The following is a 7,656-nucleotide window of genomic DNA, read 5'->3' as shown; positions in this document are numbered from 1 at the left end:
ATTGCTAGCAGGCTGAAATAGTGCGTTGCGTATTCTCTTCAGCCTAGTTGTGATAAAACACTGTTGTAGTTGTGAAGCTGTAGTTGTGTGTAGTTGTGAAAAACACCCACGTCATTTATTCTTGTGTTACTGGTATCCAAATCCACTCGCACACTGAATTCATCCACTCACCAAACAAAAATCAAATGAGTCATTTGGGTATCAACAACCGTATCAACAAAAAAGACGGGTACTCTTCTTCTGTTTTGGTGAATATTTTATTTAAATTTGATTAACAGTTCATTAGTAACGTGATAAGATGCAACACAACAGATGTTGGAACACCCACAAGACTGGGGTCTACAAGATTGCGATCCAGGTCAGGTATGGCCGTAGCCGTGCACGTACAGATTGTTATGCTTGCCTTGTGGTAAAAAAAACTTCATTATTTCCTGTTATCAACAAAACACCGCCTCAGGGTCTTCGGTCAACGTGAACAATATAAAGATCTCGCAGTTGAACAGCTTAGATTTTTGGCAACAACAACAGTCGCCTTTTTTCCTAGCTTCCCACGCCTCTGAGTATATATGGTATATTTCACGCACTTTAGATGCAGCTTCTTAAAGGCTCTGGCACTGAAGTGAAGACCGCAAGGTATAACGCGGAACAAACAATGCACGCCAACTAAGTGGTTTGAAGTTATTATTTACAGTAAGTGGCATAGTGCTTTTGCAGATTGAAATATTTCTTATCTCTGTAGGAGCAGTCAGCGATGACCCACAACGTGTAGGTTACGCCATGATCAACAGTTAAAAAAATTAGTTCTGCTAACGTACAATGCCTGGAGTTGGCCTCAATAGAGAAAACTATTACTGTTGTGTGAAATACTGGAAAGACTGAATGCGGCAACAGAGACTGTGAGCGAAGTATATGAGTTCCTGAATGTGTAACTCGCATCTTGTGTGTGGTTATCTTAATGCAATTGCTGATGCCTATCACTGATGTCGTACTAAGAGGTAACGTGAGACCTTTTTTCATAATCACAATCATCTACATGATGAAAAAAGTAAATGAAAGTATAGCAAAAATCTACGGAAAGCACCACTTAGTCCTACAGAATGCTTCTGAAGCAAGATAGGTGAATTTGTAGATCCCGAAGAAATGTGAACTGGTATCTCTACAGGCGCGATGGTGCTATGTCTACTACCAATAATGGAGAATGGTGGCAAAAGCGGCAATCACTGGGTCGAGTAATTGTCACAAAAGTGCCCAGGCAGAAGAAAGAACTGTGCAGGTAAGGGCAGAGAATGTGCAGGACTTCTTCCATGCGCCTTTGCTTGTATGCAGGTTCTGCCACTGAAAAAAAGAAGACACAGAAATGCATTAGTTAGAACCTTCTTTTGCCAGTGGGATTTTTTGTTCTGTACGCGCTGAAAAATCACGACACGGCAATTTCACGCTAGAGAATGTAACGGTTCGCGGCATTGCATCTCCTATAGCCCGTAAAGAAGCTTCATGCCTTACACTGAAAGGCACATCGATCTGTTCTACTGCTGATGACACTGCAACACGCTCAGGCGGATAAATAGCCAGCTTCGATGCAGGATTACTGATGCAGCTACAAGCAAGTGCGTGAAAGAGAATTAACAACACCAACTTTGTATTTGTCCCCGGCGCGAAACTCCTTTTACATGTAGCATATTAGGTACAACAATTTCGCTGTTTAACCCCAATGTCGTTGCAATAGTAAACACGAGATCGCGAGATAAAATCTCGGCCGCGGCGGCCGCACTACCAAAGGGTCTAAATGCAAAAAAAACACCGGCGTATCGTGCATTCAGTGCGCGATACCCGGAGAGCCCGGAGTCGCCCGCTAAGGCGCGCTACGGAATAAAATTGTAGTTTTCGCACGTAAAACCGCAGAATTTAATTTTTTAACCATTCCGCCATCTTCAAATTTCCCGAGTGCCTTAAGCATGCGCTTACCATCACGCATTTTTTCGTTTTTTCCGATTTCCGGTGCTCGCTAAAGAGTAAAACAATTGTGCGCCTTCCTGCGTGATAAAGCGAGGTTTGTGGTGGCCCAATACTATCGTAGAAGAAGAGCATCTTCTCTAGGTAAAAAACGTGTCTGCCTTCTCTTAGTCATGACCTCCGAGGCAGAAGTATAAAGTTCGTGCATTCTTTTCTGCTTTTTTAAGGGAAAGCAGGAAAAGCTCAGCGCTGTTTTCCGACGCATAGCTTTTCATGCTCTCCTTGCCTTCTCACACGCTGAATCGTAATTTTCTGGAGTGGTCAAGCAGCCAGCTGCGGTAAAGTCACTGGAACGTAGCTGTGGACTGCCGCAGCGACGCCTAGCAGGCTGTTGTGCTTCTGCGTGACGTGCATATTAAACGATCCTTCCCAAAACGAAAATAGATTTTTAAAGTTCAGCGCTTAGTTCTATCTTACGTCTTCTCTGTTCTTGTGGCTCTATCAAAACTTTAGGCGCAGCAGTAGCTGCTGGGTTCCAGACCTGTAGAAGTTACGAGCGCCAAGAGCGTGCGTGGAATGAACACTCGTGGGTTTATGAAGAACGCTTTTCCATTACGCTACAAGCTATGAAGTAAACGTCATGAAAAGCTCGACAGGATCATTAAGAGGAGGAATAAACTTTATTTAAGTACAGCAGATTTATGAGACCTAGGCATCTCAAACTAGAAACGCCCTTTGAGCTCTTGGGCCCTGGCAGCATCTTCGGCCTGCTGGTTTGCCTTAAAGGACCCCTCAACAGGTCTGGCCATATTGAGGAGCCAAGCGCAGAGCACACAATGCGCGCCAGCGATAGTGTTTGCGAGCGAGCGAGCGAAGCAACATTATTATGAATGCCTGCACAACGATTAGCCTTCCCCTGTAAGGCAGGCGTCACCGTGACGCGGCCATGACGTCTTCCCGGCGTGTGGCGCCTCTACTCCGGCCGTGGCCGCACTACTCCTACTGGTCAACCACACCAGCCCCTATTGTGGGGTGGCAGCCTCCCTCCGGTTTCCCTAGGTCATTCCTTTTCCAGGGTCGCCGAGATCTGCTGGACGGCGTGGGCTTTGACCTCTTGACCGTAGCACCTCATTGCGGCATCAACCAGCGGAGGGATCGTTGCCATCGTTGCAGCTTCGTGCGGATTCTTGGCACAGTGCCAAAGGATGAGAGCTGTAGTCGCTCTTGGGTGATTCCACGAGAGATCAAAACGGGTAAAAAATTTCATATTTTAGATTTCAATGAATATTTTATCTTTTAGGCGCATATCACTCGTTAGCACTGAAGTCAACGCGGCTTCTTTTGCAAATTAATATCTTCGGAGGCAAAATTAACCGGATTCTTCAGTGCGGAGGTGCCTATTTAATGCGCAAGGCATTTTCACAAATTCACAACGATGTGAAATACAACATGCTATAGCTACAAAGAATACATTCTTGTGTGTAAAACCTAGACGTGAAAAAGGTTCAGCTAGCACTGTTTCAGGCTTCCGTGCAGAACGTTTTAGAAAAATTTCTTAATTTGCTACAATCTTCAAAAGTTGCTATATTTACGATTTTTTATCCACTAAACCAATATATGTAGCCTTTTTAAATTTGCTGGACTGCGAGAGCTTAACCTACTCAACAATTGTGGTAAATATTCTTGTTGTATCACAAATTACCATTTCTACAATTCGCCTCAAATTTGAAGTTTTGAAAAAAATGAACGCTATTAAAAAATCAAAATAAAAGAAGCATCATAAACTTTTCTCAAGATCTCGTAAACCACTGTTCACAGGCACGTGAATATGAATATTAAAAAAACATGTTGCATTATTTTGTTTGTAATCACAATACAGGTGGTAGAATTGAGAGCTTTGCGTGAATGCAGCAAGGTGCTAAGAAAAAGGGAGATCGGGGTAAAAAGAACGTGCATAAAGCTCTGACTTGCCTAAACTTGACCGTTATTGCGACGTGAAGCCATTGTTGACCTTATAATTAATACTTCTGCATAAAAGTGCGTTTAGCCCACTACTTATTCACTTGAATGGGAATAAAGAAGCGTCAACATAACCAGTAGGTGGCTCACTTTAATTAACAGCAAGTGCCTGTGCGTTGCAGCGTAGATAATTTGTGCCTTCTGTTAATGTAGGTTTGTATTTCTTTGTGTGCTACAGAATTAACGGTTAACTCTTTATGAATGTACACAGGTAACAGAATGTACGGGAGGTAAATGCCTCTAAAAATGTCGTACTGGTCATTAGATGAACGTCTTTATAGAACCTAAGAGACGGTGGTGTGAGTGGCAATGGTGTTGGTTAAGGCAGGGTTAGCTGGAAGATAGTTCCAGCAATTTCTTATTTTACGGCCTCTGAAGAAAAAGAAAAAAAAACGAACAGTTAGAATACTATATAATCAAAAGTTCACAGTCCCTAAGGATCACCACTTCTCCGAAAGTTCACAGTTTCTTAGAAAAGCTGGAAAGAAGCACGAGACTTCCTCTTTCAGGTACTTGGGTCTTTTGCGAAACATTACCTGTTCCGCGCACTCTTGAGGAAATTGCCTTCTGTGCAAAGCCTCAAGTAGAGCATTTATTTCTTCGTTGAAGTATTCGCAGGACCAGATGAACTCTCGGCCAAGCTTGCTGGCATACAATGTATGGGATAGTTGTTGAAGCACCACTGACGTATGCTAAACGATGATAGCGTGCTCAGAACACGTCCTAAGTTAACAAAGCGCTGCAGTACTGGCAGCTCTTTCCGTATTTATCTATAGGACCAATCCAGAGGGCCAGATCACGCAGTTCTAATGGAGCGAATTCAATACGCAGTGGCACAGTTGCTTGCCTATTGACTTACTGACCCGTCAGTGTACACTTGTTGATGATCCGCATATGCCGCATGGAGGCAGGCATAGGGCACAAGGAACTTCGAGCATAGCCGATGTATACGCTCAGAAAAGCTTGATCCTTTGCCAATTACCTGCAGCAGTGCGAGACACTAATACGACGCGATCGAAATTGGTGGCGTCACGCTCGTTAACCAAATGTGCCAAGACCGTATGCATGGAACACGTGGCAAAATTTCCCGCTGGTTCTTTTGAGGCGGCGAACGCTCTCTGCTTCGTCCACATCTGCATAGAGCAGTTTTAGTTTTTTTAGCGTTGCGGTCATCTGCGCCACCTTTTCAGAGGCTGACCTAATGACTGTAGTGTCTGCTCTGAGATTGTACAGTGAGGCTTGGTGTTTTACTAAACGACTAACACCATAGCAAGCGTTTTTGCCATGTCCTGTGGCCGAAAAAAGACACTTTGTTGACACGTGCTCCTTCAGTAACAGCTGGTAAAGCTGATACTTGTTTTTGAAATGGCTACTGGCGCCGTCAGACACGTATGTAACCTGTTTGTCAAGGTGAATTTCTTCCTTCATGCACTCATAGATTTTTTCCAGTACAAAGCAAGCGTGTGCAGCATCATGACATACGTCATCACTGATGACAGCAAAACATTGAATGGACCCTCTACTCGTGACGACACACGTAAATAGTGAGACCTATTTTTTTTTGTGCCACTGGTATGATTGTACGTCGTTCGGTACGACAGCTGTACAATTCTCTGCAAATTCAAAGATACGGGATCCGTGCTGTTGATTCCGTTTGGCGTCGTGTATTGCTGATGCTTGAATGCCCCTTATATAATCACGGGTGATCCACTTGACAAGCCATACACCAACCTCCTGGAGAAAGGTAGTGACAGGTAGAGACAGAAAGGTAGAGACAGCCTGTGCTGTCTTTTTGATGAGGTCGCCATTTTGCCACACCGCATTGTTTACCTCTGTCTCTTAAGGGATTCCCAAAGTTGTAGTAGTTAAAACATCCTCATTTGCACAATATTCACAATCGCCCAGGAAACAATCGGTCATGGGTGATGTGCCAAGACATCGTTCTTTGAGGTGGGTAATTGTGTAGGCACCTTCAGTGAGCTCTTCTAGCGCGGAAACACACTGCGTAGCGTTCGCGCAATACATGCAAAGATACACTTCTTGTTGTGGAGCAAGGAGAACCCATTTCGACCGGAGAGAATAAAACTTTGAGAGCCCCATAGATGTATCCCGATTGGTTTCCTTAAAGAGACGATATGTCTCCCGTACCGAGCGGGTCATGAACCTCTTGGCAGCATACTGTTTGTTTCCATCAATCGAAACAGATACTACATACGTTTTGTTGGGACTCTGCCGAGAACATCCATGCTCGTCTTTGGTATAATATTCGAGAGCGGTCTGGACGTCTGTTCGGTTCAATCGTGTTCTCTCAGGCGCGTCTGGTGCTGACCATATCCCACGTTTCTCGCGCAACGTCGGGATTCGTATATCATGTAGGCTGACAAATTTGGAATGAGAGCTTGAACTTTTCGGCACTCCAGTTGGCTTGGCAGCAGAGTCACCAAGCGCATTCGCTCTTTATACGAAGACCGCATGTCATAGGCTTCTATAAAGTTCATAAGTACATGCCGCATTTGGTACCTGAGGGTACCAAAAAATGGCGCTTGCACTCTACGAAGTGAGACTTGGACCTTACAGTGCCACCGAGTTGAATTTGCTTTAGCACCGGGCGAGAGTTCCTTAGTCGCGAATCCGAACTTTGCTGATGAACGTGAGGCAAAGTTTCAAGTGGATGTAGGCACTTCTTTCTACCTCCCAGTTCGTCTTCTTCCGGTAAGAATTCATCGCCTCCCGTGGATTCACTTCCCATTCTTCTACACTCTACCAACTCGATCAAAAGAGACGATTTTTACAGCAGCCGCATCTGAAAGCATGAACTAAATATGGGCGCCAATGATGGCCGAGGAGAGGCATGACTCCACGAATTTATGTCGGAAATTCAGACATATTATAAGGGCGTGGTTGAAATAATATTTCCAGTTTACTAAAACTGCCTGTACGTCGCAATTACAGTCAAGTTTAGGCAAGTCAGAGCCTTATGCACGCTCTTTTTACCCCGATGTTCTTTTTCTTAGCACTTTGCTGCATTCTGCCAAAGCTCTCATTTCTTTCACCTGTATTGTGATTACAAACAAAATAATGCAACATGTTCTTTAATATTCTTATTCACGTGCCTGTGAACAGTTGTTTACGAGAGTTTGAGAAAAATTTACGGTGGGTTCTTTTTAATTTGATTTTTTAATAGCGTTACTTTTTGTCAAAACTTCAAATTTGAGGCGAATTGTAGAAATGGTAATTTGTGATACAGCAAGAATATTCACCACAATTGTTGAATAGGTTAAGGTCTCGCAGTCCGGCAAATTTCAAAAGGCTACATGTATTGGTTTACTTGATAAGAATTCATAAATATAGCAACTTTTGAAGATTGTAGCAAATTAAGGACTTTTTCTGAAACACTTCTGTTGTGCACGGAAGCCTGAAACAGCGCTAGCTGACCCTTCTTTACGTCTAGGTTTTACACACAAAATGTATTCTTTGTAGCTGCAACATATTGTATTTCACATCCTTGTGAATTTGTGAAAATGCCTTGTGCATTGAATAGGCACCTCCACACTGAAGAATCTCGTTATTTTTTGCTCCTAAAATATTCATTTTGCGAAGAAGCCACGTTCACTTCAGTGCTTAAAATATAAAATCTTCAATGAAACCTAAAATACAAAATTTTTGACCTGCGTTGATCTCTCG

At 43.5% G+C, this 7,656-nt stretch overlaps 1 protein-coding gene across 9 annotated transcripts in view; it reads right to left on the bottom strand.

The window, feature by feature from the left end:
- Window positions 1-241: 241 nt before the first annotated feature.
- The window catches only part of LOC142587361 (Kv channel-interacting protein 4-like), a 323,816-nt gene continuing 316,401 nt past the window's right edge, over window positions 242-7,656 (bottom strand). For all 9 annotated transcript variants that reach the window (XM_075698307.1, XM_075698303.1, XM_075698302.1 and 6 more), the window contains one exon: window positions 242-1,335. The gene's annotated coding sequence lies outside the window, so the exon portion shown is untranslated. The remainder of the gene's footprint in view (window positions 1,336-7,656) is intronic.

The sequence above is a fragment of the Dermacentor variabilis genome, chromosome 7 (assembly GCF_050947875.1).
Source record: "Dermacentor variabilis isolate Ectoservices chromosome 7, ASM5094787v1, whole genome shotgun sequence".
In the NCBI taxonomy this organism is placed as follows: Eukaryota; Metazoa; Arthropoda; class Arachnida; order Ixodida; family Ixodidae; genus Dermacentor; species Dermacentor variabilis.
This window is presented reverse-complemented; position numbering and strand designations above follow the sequence as displayed.